The sequence below is a fragment of the Vombatus ursinus genome, unplaced genomic scaffold (assembly GCF_900497805.2).
Source record: "Vombatus ursinus unplaced genomic scaffold, bare-nosed wombat genome assembly UNPS02014770.1, whole genome shotgun sequence".
In the NCBI taxonomy this organism is placed as follows: Eukaryota; Metazoa; Chordata; class Mammalia; order Diprotodontia; family Vombatidae; genus Vombatus; species Vombatus ursinus.
Window position 1 is genome coordinate 38234311 of NW_020954548.1, and position 16943 is coordinate 38251253.

The following is a 16943-nucleotide window of genomic DNA, read 5'->3' on the forward strand; positions in this document are numbered from 1 at the left end:
ACAGGCATGTTTGTAGGCAATAGGAAATAAGCTAATAGATCAAAGAAAGAGGAATACAAATATAAAATGTAGCAACTCTCTTCATGGTGGGAAAGAATTGGAAATCAAGGAGGTACAAATTAATTGGTGAATAGCTGAACTATATGAAGATAATGAGATATTATTGTGCTATAAGAAATGGAAGGGATGGTTTCAGAAAAACCTGGGAAGACTTGTATGAAATGATGCAAAGTGAAGTAGGTAGAACCAATACAACTATTTGTATAATAACAACAATATTATAAAGATAAATAACTTTGAAAGATTTAGGAACTCTGATCAACTCAATGACCAACCATAATCCTAAAGAACTTGGGTTGTTTTTTTTTGGGGGGGGGGGGTGTTTGGTGAGGCAATCATGGTTAAGTGACTTGCCCAGGGTCACACAGTACATGTCAAGTGTCTGTGGCCAAATTTGAACTCGGGTCCTCCTGACTCCAAGGTTGGAACTCTATCCACTGCATCACCTAGTAGCCCCTTTCTTTGTTTTGTTTTGTTTTGTTTTGTTTTTAATCCTAAAGAACTTGTGATGAAACATGCTGTCCAACTCCAGATAGAGAACTAATGGACTCAGAGTGCAAGTTAAAGCATATTTTCTTATCTTTCTTTTTTTAGGGGGCAGGGTGGAGGACATAGCTAAAAGTGGCAATTTGTTTTGCATGACTATATATATGTGTAACAAGTTTTACTTTTTTTTCTTTTCAATAAGTGAGGGAGGGAATGGGAGGAAGAAGAGAATTCAGATTTGCAAATAAAGTGAATTGCATTTTTTTAAAAGCAAGAAAAACCTAGTAGATTAAGAATGATTTTGACCAAATTATGATATGCAGTTCCATTTTCCTATCAGTTCATATATCTGAGACAATTACTGAAACTCGAATTGAAAAATGGAAGAGAATGGGCTGGATTGCCTTCAGGAAATGGTCCAGTGCTTTTGAGGATGTCAAACTTCTCCTTGAAACAAATGTCTACCTTTTTAACACCAATATTCTTCCAGGAATTTTGTAAGTTTAAATGTCATACAACTTAGAAAAAACCCCACCACCTCCAAACAATGGAAAGGCTTATGGTGGATGTGAACAGGTATCAATACACTACAAATGACAAATTACATAGAAGAAGTTGCATAAATGTAATCAAAGAAATGTATAGGGGCAGCTAGGTGGCACAGTGGATAGAGCACCAGCCCTGAAGTCAGGAGGACCTGAATTCAAATCTGGCCTCAGACCAAACACTTGACACTCACTAGCTGTGTGACCCTGGGCAAGTCACTTAACCCCAATTGCCTAAAAAAAAAAGTGTGACCAAAAAAAAAAATAGGCCTGTCATGCAGCTGGAGTAAAGAACAACTGATTTATAAGCTACACACTCCACCGACATCAATGCAATGTCAAGATGACATGAGAAGCCAAAATAGAGGAGAAGCAAGGAGAAGGACAGCTGAACTCTACCCCACAATGCTTCCACACAGATTAAGAAAATGCACCAGATCAATTCTAATCAGGAAATCCAAGAAAAAAAAAATCACAGGAAGTTATTTTTCCAGTCCAGGTCATGAAAGAGAGACAAACAGAAAGATCTCTGAACACTGAAGACAAAATCTGGGCAGAAATGGCCATATGGAACATTCTAATGTTAGGAGAGGTTATGCAAAAGAAAAGGCACCAGCTCAAGTACAGGGTGGGGATAGGGGGCTGCCTTGAGTAAGGTGCAAATGTAGGTGCTCTGTCACTCATTACCCAGCTCCTAGTTACAGATCCAGAGCAGATTGAGGAGGAGATGTGCACCTCGGGTGATGTTCCGGTGTAAGAAAGAGTCTTGGCCCAGTTTGGGCTGGATGCTGATCGTAGATCAAGTTTGGAAGTAAGAAGCAACTTTGTGGCTCAGACACCAGGAGCAGAATGGAGTCTTAGCTCTAGCTTCCAGACCAATCTGAAGCCTACAGCAGAATAACGAGGGCAGGAATCCCAGACCATATCGGAGCCTGCAGTTCTGTCACTCTGAACTGGTAAGACTTTCCAGTTGGCTGAAAATGTCTAAATTGGGCAGCAGTCTACTAGAACTTGAGCTGGGGAAAGTCCACAGGTATGTTGCTCAGACCCAAAACAAGGTCAGGAACTTGTAGAGCTCAAAATAGGGAGGGCAGTAGTCGTCAGACTTCTCTCTAGATCAGACCACCTTGGGACCACTTGAAAGGCTGCAGGTCCCCAGCGTGAGCTGTGCCTGAGAATGGAGAATAACATAACAATCAACACTCCCAAGAAAGCAGCAGCAGGACCCTAGAGTAAACAAGCTCAGCCTAAACATTCCTGACAAAAGTGCATAGCAGAGACTGGCTGTAATATGAAGTCTGACTCAATAAGAAGTCTAGAAGGATAAGCCAAAAAAAAAAAAATCCCACCATAAAAAGCTATTATGGTGACAGGGATGCTGCAGACATAAACTCAGAAGAAAATGACTTCAAAACATTGCCAAGTCTCATAGAAAAGCACAGTTTGAAAAAAAAGAAAAGCACAGCTTGGACATGAGTTGAACTAGAATTCCTGGAAAAGATGAAACAGGAGTTGAAAAATATTTTAAATATTTTATAAATTAAAAGAGAACATTACAGAAAAAAAAGAAATGAGAACTATGGAGGAAAGAATTAGAAAGGAAATTCACAGTTGGAACAAGAGGTTCAAAACCTTACCCAAGCAACAAATTATCTGAAAATGAGAATGCACTAAATAAAAGATGATGACTCCATCAAACAACAAAGCCCCCCTCCCAAAAAAAAACTGACCTGGAAAAGATGTAGGAGAGATGGTTTAAGAACCATTGGACCAAAAAAGAACCTATCACATTGTAAGAAATCTTAAAAGAAAACTGCCCAGATCTCTTAGAACCAGAGGATATAAACTGATGACAGGAAATATTTACCAATTACTTTCTGAAAGAAATCCCAAAATGAAAACTTCTAGGGACCTTAGAGCCAAAATCTAGAGTTTCCAAGTCAAAGAAAAAATACTGCAAATAATCAAAAAGAAAGAATTCAAGTACCAAGGAGCCACAGTCAGGATTACACGAGATTTAGTAATCACCATTATGAAGGATCTGAGAGCTTAGAATACAATATTCCAGAAGGCTAAGAGATATAGCTTACAATCAAGAATGACTTACCTAGAAAAACCCTGTAGAAGGAAAACTTGACAGTAATGAAAGATTATTTCTTGATGGAAAGACCATAGCTGTAGAAACTTTGAAGTACTAACACAAGAGTCCAGAAAAACATAAAAAGGAAAACATGAGCAAACAATCATGAGACCAAACAAGCTTAAATTATTTACATTCTAATATGGAGAAATGATGCATGTGTTTCTGAGAATCTTATCAGAGTCAAAGAGGAAGTCTAATTAGGCACAGGGCTGGAAGTAGTTCTGTTGGGCTTTGATGATCTTAAAAGAAGGATACAAGGGAAGAAAAATAAGACTACATTTCAGGAGAAGAGAGAGGAAGCATGGGCAATTTATCAAAGACAGTGGAGGGGGGAGAGAGAGAGAGAGAGAGAGAGAGAGAGAGAGAGAGAGAGAGAGAGAATATATGTTGGGTGCATTTCATTCAAAGGGGAAATGGGAGGAAAAGGGCAGGAGAGGGAGAAATGAGGGGGAGAAGATATGTAAGGAAAGGCATTAGTCCTAAGCAAAACAAACTCTAAAAGTGTACAAAAATATTTATAACATATCTTTTTATGGTAGCAAAGAATTGGAGGGGGTTTACATCAATTGGGCAACAGTTGAACAAGTTATGGTATATGAATATGATGGAAAGCTGTTGTGCTCTAAGAAATCATGAAGGTAATGGTTTCAGAGAAACCAAAGAAAGCTTGTATGAACCATTGCAGAGTGAGGTAAGCATAACCAAGAGACCAATTTATAGAACAACAACAATATTGTAAAGACAACTTGGAAAGGCTTTGGAACTCTGATTATTGCACAGACCAACATGATTCCAGAGGACTTATGATGAAACATGTTACCTATTTTTCGGTAGAGAGGTGATAGACTCAGAGTACCATTTATATATAGCTATAGCTATATTTTGGACATGGCTACTGCAGGGAATTTGTTTTGCTTGACTATACATGTTTGTAACAGAAATTTAGTGTTTCTTCCTCAATGATAAGGATGGGGACTTGGGGGTGGGGAGAAAAGGCAAAATTTCATTGATTAAAAAAAAGAAAACATGAAGACTCCCATTATAATTGGGTGAGCCTCCATGGCAAATTTATGAGAGAACATGGACGAGAGTCAAAAGGAATGGGCAAGCGTGATGTGCTGTAATCTGCATCTTTGGAGGAAAGACTTATTCAACCAATGAGAGCACAGATTCATTGGAGTATTGGAATATTTATTCCTTGGCTAGAAGTGTACATTTTTCATTAAGAAAAGAAAATCAATAAATAAATTCAACTTTTGCTCCAGATAGCTTTCAAATTCAGCAACGTTGGTTCTAACAAGACATGAAATTTAAGTTTCCTAACTCTTAAAAATTGACATGAACATGTCAGATCCCTAGAGTAATTTCTGACATGTTTTTCCTTTGTCTATAGCAAAGACATGCGTCATGGACCCCTTTGGTGGTCCTCTGGCAAAACCTCAAGACTCCTCCTCACAAAAATGTACTTAAATGCCTAACATACAACATATAGACTTGCAAAAGAAGCCAATAATATTAAAATATGATTATAAAAAATAATTTTAAAAGCAAATTAATGGACTTTAGCCTGAGAATCTCAGTCAAAAGCTTTAGACAACAGCTTTTGCGTATAGACCTTGTTTTGGGGTCAGCTTCAAGGCATTGTTATTCCCAACTGAAACTTCTGCCTTCAAAAAATTCCAAGCAGTTGAGTTCCAGTTTTACTATGTTCTTTAAATAAGAAAAGTCACCCCTTTTTAAGACTGTGAGGCATGGACACAACTGTAACGAATGTGAATAGAGCAGAGATCTAGGTTTTTTTGTTTCTATTTTTTGCAAGGGCTCTATTTCAATGGATGCTAAGACAACTGGATGAGAGTCTTCAAGACAATACAACCAACTCAGTTATAAATAGTAAAGAAAATTCCCCTGGGAGGAAAGTTGGCCAAGATCCTTCATCTTTCTCGTTGTCCTGAAAAAGCTGTTGGGGAGCAGAAGGAAGAAGCTTTGAAAGGTAGAGAAAAGAACATGATTCAGTTGAAACCCTGGCTTTAGTATTTACTACCTGTGAGACTTCAGATAAGTCACTTCTCTTCTCTGGACCTCAGTTGCCCCATGGTAAAATGGGAAGATTGGGCTAGATGACCTCTAAGATCCTCTCTTTTCCTGAATTCTGTGATCCTATAAGAGGCATTGTGCCCCAGTCCTGGCATCCCTGCCCAGTAGGTGAGTCCAGAGAGTAGCTTCCAATAGGTATGCTCTCTCAAACAGTTGCCAGGCTGCAGCAGGCTTCAGGGTAGTGCTGGCTAATTATCATTACACCATCCAGTCTGCCCCAGTAGCCAACTTGTTTTCCTTGGCTGGCACAGGCCAAGAAAAATTGAGTCCAATCCTCACCAAGCTTTCTGACAACTCCAAGAAGTCTCCTGACCCCAGGACTTGATGAAGGTGCCTGGGTTGTGGGCACAGCAAAATCATTCTGGTGCCTGGCCCAGGAGCAGCCAAGGTGGGGGCAAATAAAACCCTGTGCTGGGAGCCCGCCTCACTTCCTGTGCTGGCAGAGATGATGTAAAAGGCCTTTGTCTGAGAGGGACAGCCTGGCCGCCAGTAGAGACTTCCAGAGACATGGGGGTTTGGGGTTCCTAGGAAGACTTGAGTGTTTGTGTGGAACAAACAGGAGTTTTTTAAAAAGTAGTCGGAGTCAACAAGTCTGACTCCAACCTCATCAAGTTAAATAAATTTGGCATGCCCAGAGTCCTGGCCCTGCCAGAGTGACCTCACTGGGCTTCTCCTTTCTTATTGATTTAACCTGGATTTCATTAGTAGCCTTTTTAAGGGTAGAAAGATGGGGAGTGGGGGATGAGCAAAAATGGGGAGCATTTTACATTGTCATGTTGAATCCACCTTCCCTGATCCAAATTCAATGCATCCACATATAGCAGCTTACTTATAGCTAACATTTATATAGAACTTCAAGGTTTGCAAAACACCTCACAAATATTTTCTCATTTATCCTCACAGCATCCCTGTGAGGTGCCATCATTAGCCCCATTTTGTAGATGGGAAAACTGAGGCTTCCAAGTGGCAGTCAATTATTCCATGCATAAGTCAATGAGGCCCCTTTATTGGTCTTTTCAGACATCATTCATTCAATTTAAGCAACCGGGGAAGTGTGATACGTTTCCCTCTTAGAGTAACATCACTCCTCTTCCTTCAGGTGAGGACTGGAATCCCCCACTGCCACTGTCCAAGCATGACAGATAACAGAGAGCAGTCCAGGACAAGCAAGAAAGATTTCTGGAGGGAAGCCTACATTGTCCTCTGCTGAGTCAAGTGCTTTTTACAATCATCAAAAACAAACAAAGAAAAAGGCAAGATGTTTTTACATTTCCTTATACTTTTCAGTCGATGTGACTGGGAAGATAAGGTCTGCTATGAAAAACTGCTTATAAAAGCCTACTTGTTCCTTCCTCAGATTATTATCAAGAGTACCCTCTATACGTGTGCAGACAATTCACATAAAGACTTTTTAGAGATGGAAATGTAAGCATGTGGATCAGTTGGTCACCATTAAAAAAAAAACAGTAATGGAAAATTCGACCAAGATTTCTTAAGCCACATATAAGGCCCTGTGTTTGTTATTGGGGACATAAAGACAAAAACAAAACCCAGTCCATGCTTTCAGGGAGTTTATAATCTATTGATATCTATGACTTTTTTTCAATCATCTTACATCATTATCCTGAGACAGCTTGAAAATTGATCCCTTGGGGCCAGCTAGGTGGGGCAGTGGATAGAGCACCAGCCCTGAAGTCAGGAGGACCTGAATTCAAATCTGGCCTCAAACCAAACACTTGACACTTACCAGCTGTGTGACCCTAGGCAAATCACTTAACCCCAATTGCCTAAAGAAAAAAAAATGAAAATTGATCCCTTGGAAATCAAGTGGTAACTTGAAAATGAGCTGAGAATGAAAATTGCAGGTTGAGCCTAAAGTCAAAGGAGAGGACTTCTGAGTCACATTACCAACAAGGTGGAGGACCAGAGATTTTCCCTGATCCTTACCACCTCTGCAACATAGGAATTATGTGCCAAAGATAAAGCAATTTTAGCATTCTCCATGGTCTAGGACACCAAGAACCCAAACAAGCTAAAAACCCAGCGTGTAACAAACAGCAGAGAAGGCCAATATCCTCTAAACCATAATGATGGCTCGGTCACCAACCCTTCACCCACTGCCCACCACACTCCTCTGGCAGCAGGGTGGCACAAGCTGACTCATGAGCTTATATCAGACATCATCTCACCAATCTGGCACTGCCTCCCTTCCTGGGAGCAACTGACATTCAGAAAAGTGGAAGGACACGGACCCAAGGAAGAGATTTTTGAGACAAATGTGAAAAAGAAATGATCAAGGAGAGGTAAAGGTCAACAATGAATTCCACAAGCCAGGACACAGGATGGATGCTCCCATAGGGTACTATCTTCTACAAAAGTCAATAGAGAAATGTATGGCAAAAAAAAAGTAGGCTGTAACATCCCCCAGGCAACTTGTGCATAAGAGGTGGCTTAATGGGTAACATCCAGAAAATGGATAGTTGGAGAAAGAGTTATACTAAACACTTAGCATGATCCAAGATCACAGGCGGACAAAGGGCCGCACTGGTGCTGATGAAATATTAAAAGACCTTGGGAAAGTACTCAAGTGCATTGGTTAGATCCTTTATGAAGGATCCATGGGATGACATGAAGAACAACCATACAGGCTGAGGTATGGGTCCCTTGTTATTCTCTATACCATTAATGAGAGTGACCAGATATTGATGAGCTCATCCATGATCAATCTATGAAAGTGCCAAAGTACTAGAATGAGTAAGAACATAATATGGTGGAAAGATGAATGAATCTGGAGTCAGAGGACTTGGGTTTGAATCCTGGCTCTGCTGCTTAGTAGCTCTCCATCGGAATGTACTGCATATCCCTGGTCACTTTCTCCAATACTAAATGTGCCTTTTCTCATACCTTACACATTGGAAAGGAAATAGTTATGTTCTTCATTGCCACTTCCAGGCTTCTCTCACACAGCAGACTTCTCTCCTTTAAGGTTCACTCGGTTCTGATACATCACACTATCTAGATCCCATTGACTATCTACCACCTCCACCCCCACAGAGGTCAATATCTTTTTGAAGGAGTTTCAGACCTAACTCAGAATCTCCTTCTGTTACTCCAAACCCTGCCCCTGTGATTAGGGACTTCACCTTAAATGCTTATGTCCCCTCAAGGCTCCCTGCTTCCCAGTTCATCAACCTCCCAGATTCTTATGATACTCCTCAGCCAGAGGCAGAGATGGCCATACCTCTGAGCTTGTCATCACCCACGGCTGTTGTACCTCTGTAACCCACAGCTCGGAAATTCCACCATCTGACCATAATCTCCTCTGTGTTCTCCATCCTTACTGTTTCTAGGTCGTCATACTTCCTCTGCCTTCAAATACACTCAGACCATATCTATCCTTAAAAAAAAAACAAAACTTCACTTGGGGCAGCTAGGTGGCATAGCGGGTAGAGCTCTGACCTTGGAGGAGTCATGAGGACCTGAGTTCAAATCCAGCTTCAGACACTTGACACTTACTAGCTGTGTGACCTTGGGCAAGTCACTTAACCCCAATTGCCTCACCAAAAAGCAAAAAAACAAAAAACAAAACCTTCACTCAATCCTACCATCTCCTCAAGCTACCATCATGAATTCCTTCTCCCTTTCCTAGGGGGGAAAACCATCTACAGTGGTTCCCTCTACTTTCTCACATCCCATGCTTTCCTCAACTCCTTGTAGGCTAGTGGTTTCCATCTTTACCAGTCAACCAAAACTGTTTTCACCAAGATCACCCTCAGTCCTCATCTTTCTTGATCTCTCTGCAACCTTTGATACTGTTAACCACCCCTTCCCCTTCCCAGTTCTCTCTCCTCAGCCTGGGTTTGGGTATGGTTCTCTGCTTACCTGTCTGACTAATATATCTTAGTCTCCTTTGCTCCTTGTCCCACCCTTCTTCATGGATAGACCCAAGGATTCAGTCCTTCTCTCCTTATTAATGATCTCATCAGTTTCCATGAATTCAAGCACCATCTCTGAGCAGGTGATTCCCAAATCTACATATTCAGCCCTCATCACTCCATTGAATTCCAGTCCCATGTTCTCAACTACCCGCTAGCTCTCTCCATCTGGGCGTCCCATAGGAATTTCAAACTCAACATGTCCAAAATAGGATTCATTAACTTTCCCCCCAAATACACCCTTCTTCCTAAGTTTGCTTTAATTGTCAAGGGAACTACCATTCTTTAAGTCACCCACATTAGCAACCTAGGAGTCATCCTTAACACTTAACGTTCTTTCACTCCACTTCCACATCCAATTGGTTGCTAAGTCATACCAATTTGATCTCAACATCATCACATCTGGACCCTTCTCCCTACTCATACTACAAACACTCTGGGACAGACCCTCCTCATCTTTCACCTAGACTATTGCAACAGCTTCCTGTGTCTGGACTCCCTGAACCCAGTCTTGACAAGCCTTCACCAAGCTACCAGGGGTGATATTCCTTAAAGCACAGGTCTGCCTATGCCACGTAGGTTCAAGAATCTTTAATGACTCTTCAGTGCCTTTAGGATAAAACACAGATTCTTCAGGTTGTCATTTAAAACCTTTCACAATCTAGGTCCAGCCTGTCTTTTGAGGGTGATCACACATTACTTCCTCTCATGCACTCTACAATTCAGCTAAATAGGCTTATTTGCTGTTCATTACATGTGCCATTCAATCTCCCATTTTCCTGACATTGTACAGAATGCCCCCCATGCTTCTCTGCTCTCTGTCCTTATGTACATGCCTTTCAGCTCAAAGATCAGACCATACATCATCTCCCTCAAAAGGCCTTTGCTGATTCCCCCAATTGTTGGGGGCCTCCTTCATCATCGTATATTTGTTTTGCCTATGTCTTGTTTTTATTTATTTGTGAACATGCTGCATCTTTCTAGTAGAATATTAGTTTCTTGAGTACATGGGCTGTCTTGCTTTTGTATTTCTATCCCCAGTATCTTTCACAGTACCTGGCATAACATTTAATAAATATTTGTTGATCAATTTTGTTGGTTGTGTGACCCTGGTAAATCATTTAATCTCCCAGTTTGTTGTTGTTCCAAGCATTTTTCAGTCTGATTCTTTGTGACCCTATTTGAGGTTTCCTTGGCAAAGATACTGGAGTAGTTTGCAATTTCCTTCTCCAACTCATTTTACAAATGAGGAAACTGAGGCAAACTGGGTTAAGCAGGGTCACACAGCTAGTAAGTAGCAGAACATCTGAGGGAGATGAGTCTTCTGACTCCAAGTCTGGTGCTGTATCCACTGCACCACCTAGCTGCCCTTTTAATATCCCTGGCTCTTAGGTACATTATTTAGCCTCTCTGTGGCAGGATTTCTCTCTCTCTCTTTCTCTCTCTCTTCCCCCCCTCCAAGGCACCAAGAGAATCCAGCTCCCTTCTATTTCCTAAATGTTTGGGGGAGTATCACTGGGTAATTTGAATAACTCAGCTGCCCCCCAGGAAAAGTGGGGAATGAAGAAATAATCAAGGAAAGAGTAGAATGCTCTCCCCCAATCCCCTAGACTCAATAGGAAGTGCCAATATGAGTGAGAGGCAGAGACATTGAGGGGAAAAGTGTGCAAATGTAGGCTGCTGTGACCGCACATAGAGTTAGTAAGGTAAACACGTGTGACTTGCAAGGGGAGAGTGCTCCAATAGTCCCTGAAAGAGCCCTCATGTGACTCCTGGGGATACAGGGAATCAATGGAAAAAAGAATACTTAAGGATAATGGAGATGTGTGTAAACCCAAAGTATCCATCCATTCAATATGGGCCAGTTGTCAGAGAGCCGGTCCCCTGAGAAATGAAATCAGCACCACCCACTGGAGACTCTGTAGAATGACAGAATTAAAGAAGGCAACGAAGCAATCCATCAATAAAGCCACCCTCTCCTGGAGGCTAAAGAAAGTGACAAGATGGCGATGGAAGCAGCAGGAGAAAGGACCACCTCCTACAAAAGGAACCCAAAGAAGAACTGCAAAGGGTGGCAAACAAGAAGGAGACTCACAAGTTGGTGAGAATGAAGGAAGGAAGCGATGAGGAGCCGCAACAGGAAACCGAGACCTGCTGAAAGCACCTGGAGGAGAGAGCTGCTGAAAACAAACAAAAAAAAACAAAAAACCAAAAAACAAAAAGCTGTACACGCCGAAGGGCCAGAGGATAAAGCACTAACATGGGGGAGCCCACCCCAGCCCCCCACCCCCATCAGCCCTAGGACACTATTACCGAGGGCAATACTGTCACTCACTGAAACCTCTAACTTTCCTGAGGTAGGGTTACTCATTGGTGGATTTTGTTACTTTCTTCAGGTTTAGATCGGGGTCTTGTTTCCACGAACTTACATGTTAAATGTTCATATGTTGAGACTAGCGGAAATTAAGAACCCTTACACTAGGGGATTGCTAAAATTCCTTCATACTCCTAATCCTGTGATAAGCCAGGCCCCAAACGGCTTCCTATCTATGAGCGTGGTGAGATGCAGAGGGCACCAAGGTGAGCGTGGTGAGGCTGGTGAGATGTAATGGAAAAAACAATAGATCCAAACAGAGATTAAAATCCCAACCCTGCTCTACCTCTAAAAATCATTTAGCTTCACAAATCTCAGTTTTACATGAATCGTTTAGGGGCTGGACTTCTAGATGACCTCTATGGACCCTTCTATCTCTAAACCTATGATCCCATGACACGTGCCTTCTGCAGCATTTGAAGATTGGATCCCTGGTAAGCGTGGTATCACAGAGGATCCAAATCCGAGTTGGATGAGACCATCTAGTCAGCCAATAGCTGAACAGAAATCTCTTCTATCGCATCCATCAACAAGTAGTTATCTGGCTGCTGCTTGAACACCTTCAGTGAGGTGGAGCCCACTCCCGACAGGGATGGCCCCCTGGACTTTTGAACAGCTTTGTTAGGAAGCTTTTCCTTACAGAAAGCTAAAATCTGCCTCTTTTCACTTTTTACCCTCTGCTCCTAGTTCTGCCTTCTGGAGCCAAAGAGAGCAAGAATGATCCCTATCTCCCATAACAGCTCTTCAAGTATTGGGTGGTATAGTGGATAGAGTACTGGGCCTAGAATCAGGAAGACCTGAATTCAAATCCAGTCCAGATACTTATTAGCTGTGTGACCCTGGGCAAGTCACTTAACCCTGTTTGGCTCAATTTCCTCATCTGTAAAATGAGCTAGAGAAGGAAATGGCAAACCACTCTAGTATCTTCCCCAAGAAAAACCCAAATGGGATCATGAGGAGTTGGACACAATTGAGATGACTGAATGACACCAACCACATTTCCCTTGAATCTTCTTTGCCTCAGGGTTAACTTACCCTGTTCCTTCAACTAATGCTTAAGTGGCATGGACTAGTGCCCTCTCACCACCTGGACCACATCCTCTGAATTCACTCCTGTTTGGCCAATCTATTCCTAAAATGTGGCATTCAAAGGATTTAAGCCCCCACTCCAGAACATAGGATTTGACCTGTCACAAAATAAATACCAACAGGCCATACTTAGAAAGTGAAATTTCTATCCCTTGTTGACCTCTTCTATTATGCTCTATTCTCAGACCTATCATTTACTTCAGTGACACTGGGCAAGTCATTTAAACTTTCTGGGCCTCAGTTTTCGTTGTTGAACTGGGAAAGTGAGTACTTTGAATGTAGATGAAGCATTGCCTCATACAGCAGTAAATTCAAATCAACAGTTAATTATATTTTGTTTTAAGCTCCCTTTGGCATTTGGGTATCAGTTGTGTGCCTTCCTTGGGTATACTAGTCACTGCACCCCCTCATAATTTTTCCCTCTTCTCAGCTACATGGTTCTTGGGACTTGAATACATGGGCACTGAATATATAGGACACATGGAATTTAACTGGGAAGATGTTAATCCTATACCTCCCCTATAGAGTCCTTGTATAAGGACATCTTTTCTTTGTCCCCAAGACAGTAAGGGAAAATACACGGAAATGGCATTACAAGTCCTGGGTTCAGCAGTTATTGACTTCCAGGACTGGCAAATCTTGGTTCCAACATTCACTAGCTGTGTGACTTTGGGCAAGTGATTTAACCTCTCTGAGTTTTGTTTTTTTTTTCCTTCTCTATAAAATGAAATTAATAATGTTAGTTAGTAGCAGAGTCAGGACTCAAACTCACTACCTACCTCACAAGGAGAGCACTTTGAACCTATAAAGTACTATAGAAATGTGAGCTATCATTATTTTATCACATTCAGAAGCCTAATCTGAAGAACCAGGGGGGAAACTGGAAAAATTCAACAACCTCTTGAGTGTGGTGCCATACCTGGTGTTACTTAGACCTTGGTTGAATGGTGCTGCCACCTGATGGCAGATCAGAGACGAGCACACAAGGAAAAGCCCTAAGAGGATGTGGACAGACTGCTGGCTCCCACCATTGCCTCCTCAGTGAGTATGGAGAGTAGAATGGGAAAGCATGAAAGCCAAATCCTCTGCTCCCTCGGGGAGCCATCCCAGGGCCAACATCAGGGATGCTGGCAGGTCCACGGGGGAACTCTGTCCAGAGAGAAAGTGCTCTGTTGGGGGAGGCCCTAGGTCTGCAGAGGACCCTGGCCAGCACCACATCGACTTCATTCTAGAGACTCCAGACTGTCCTGAGAAAATAGAGCAGACATGATCTCAACATACAATCCCCTCCCCCTCCCCCCCCCATCCCATGAGTTGGGGCAGAAAGGCCAGAGGAGAAATTTTTACATTATCCAGGTATATTTTAATAAAACCAAAGCAAATTCACTTTTGTTCTCTCTAGAAAACAGGGATCGGTTTCCAGATAAAGACCAATTAGAGGAAATGCATTAAATAGAGGATTTTTTTCCCTTCATAAAAAAAATCAAAGCAGCCATCCTACAATGTAGAAAACTATGAACCATACTTGTATTCTCTGGGGTTTGCAAAAAATAAATGCCACAAAGGTTCCTAATTTCTGACTTCTACCAGGTAGAAGTAACTGATAAGAAAATTTTATATCTCTGAGTTTTATGGAGCTTATTTGTATAAAAAAGGAATGCACAACATCACATTTCTATGATGGAGCATAACATTCCAGGCCTTTCACTTCCAGTACAGAAAGCTGATGCCTTTACCCTCCTCCATTTTTTCCTTTTATTTTTTCTGTCTCCTGCCTTTATCCTCTTTCCTCCTCTTTCAGCTTCACTAATTTTCTTCCTCTTTTTTTCTTCTTCAAATCCTTTTTTTTCTGCCTCACTAATTTTACCTTCCTTTTTCATTCTTGTCTTTTATTCTCTTTCTTTTCCTCTTCTCTCCTACGTGGTGTTTCCTTTTAGAGAAACAGACTTTGCCTCTTCTGCAAAACCCATTATCATCTCAAGTGAACAGAGGGTCCTGAAGGAAGACGTCTCACAGCTGTGAGTGTTGTGCTCTGCGCTGCCCTCGGTCCCCGCTGGCTGGGGAGACGAGAGAGAGAGAGAAATAGCCAACTGCGGGCAGTGTCTAGTTGGGAAACGGAAGCAAGCCAGACAAACAGTGATCATTCTCCGGAGTCTCAGTGCAGGGGCTTTTAAAACATACACATCTCCCTTCCCTTAAATTGGAGAGGACACAGAAAGTTTCTTTCCCTCTCCTTGTTTTGTTTTTAGATTGGTAAGGGAAGTAATAGAGACCCTTTCCTATAACCAAGGGAATGGACAAGTTACATGAGAACGGAGAGCTGGAACTCTCTCAGTGGGGAGGGAACTGACTGTTTAACATCTCAGGAAACTGTACAGGGCTTTTTTTTTCTTTCTGTGTGTCATGCTGTATTATTGGGAGCAGGGAAGGTTCTCGCTCTGCAAAGCTGACAGCATTGTAGAAAGGCGATTTATTATTATCATAATCCAACACTCAGGCCCATGGTTCATATGGACCTGGTTCAGTTGTGGCGGCTCTTATCCCAAATCACTTTGACTCGTGCCCATACGTGTGAATTTGGTTCGTTTCTAGATCTCACCAAATCCCCTGATAACAAGAAAATAAGCATACACCATAGAACAAGTTTATACAACAAAGAATATTAAAAAAAAAAGACTCATACTCAAAAGTAGTCAAGAAAGCTTTTTCTTTTGTTGATCCCCCATTTCTCCAGGGTTCTGTATCTACTCCAGGTTTATCTGTTGTTTTTCAGTCGTTTTCAGTTGTGTCCAACTCTTTGTGTGACCCCATCAGGGGTTTTCTTGACAGAGATACTGCAACGGTTTGCCATTTCCTTCTCCAGCTCATTTTACAGATGAGGAAACTGAGGCAAACAGGGTTAAGTGACTTGCCCAGGGTCACATAGCTAGTAAATGTCTGAGGCCAGATTTGAACTCAGGAAGATGAGTCTTCCTGATTCCAGAATTATATAGCACCACCCAAAAGTTGAGGTTTCCCTAAGAAGGGAAAAATTCTGGATTGCTGGAAAGTCAACTTATCTCCCCAAGACTTACACAGTCCACATGATGCACAGTACTTAGTAGTGAAGGGGAAAGCTCAGGTTCGCTCTTCCATAACATGGCCGTGCCTCATTGCTCCCCAGTCTGGTCTCCAACAATGTCTGGCTCGAACCAGAGTCTCCTTAGCTTGGTGTAGGGACTCTTCTGGTGCTCCATTACTTGCATTCCTGGCTTAGCGTAAGGACTATTGCACACTGTCCGGCTTCGGCTGCTGCTCTACCCAGCTTCTGTTGCCTATAGTTCCCACCACAAATTTCCTGGCTAAATGTGACAATTCATTTAGAGTGGAGTAGCCCAGGCCAACATGTCTCAGAGCTAGTCAACATAGTTCCAGTTTGGCTCTTGGTAAGGCCTACAGCCCCACCTGCCCAGCACACAAAAAGGCCTCTTAGGCAGCTAGCAAGACCTCCTGATTCATTCTTCTATGAGCTGAAGGTCTCCAGCAAGTTCCGTTAGCCTCACAACCTCCTTTGCAAAATGGAAATGAAAGTATTTGCACTGCCTGCATCACAGGGCTGGCCTAAGAATGGTATGAGATAAAGTATATAATGAACTTTGTGAATTGCTATTTATCTAGCAATTACATAATTATTTACATATCAACTACTGAACCAAAATGAGGAGGGAGAGAGAAATATATACATTGCAGAGTCAGAAAAAAGAGGTAGAAGTAGTAGTGATTAATGGAGAGATTTTCCAAGGAGCAATGCAAGGTAATCAGGAAAAAAAAATGCTTTTAAAAACAAAGGATTCAATTTGAAAAACATATGACGTGGTATCTGCAGGATACTGTCCTAGGTTCTGGGATCTCAAAGAAAAAGAAAACACAGGTTCAGCTTTCAGAGAGCTCATGCTGTAACGGAGGGATGGGCAAGTGTATAAAGAACTGTGATATAAAGGAGGATAAAACAGAGGTGAGAGCTGGGCAAAGGGCCCCTGCCTATAAAGGATCAAAACCTACCACCCTAAAAATAAATTGTACAAATTCATTGGGCACTTGTCCTGTTGGAGTTAAACTAATGGCTTAATGAAAGAGGAATGAACATAGCTAAATTTTCCCTGTGTCTGAAGAATTAATCTATGTGGATACCTCTTGCAATGACAAAGATGGCATCCCATCCATGCCTTACTCGA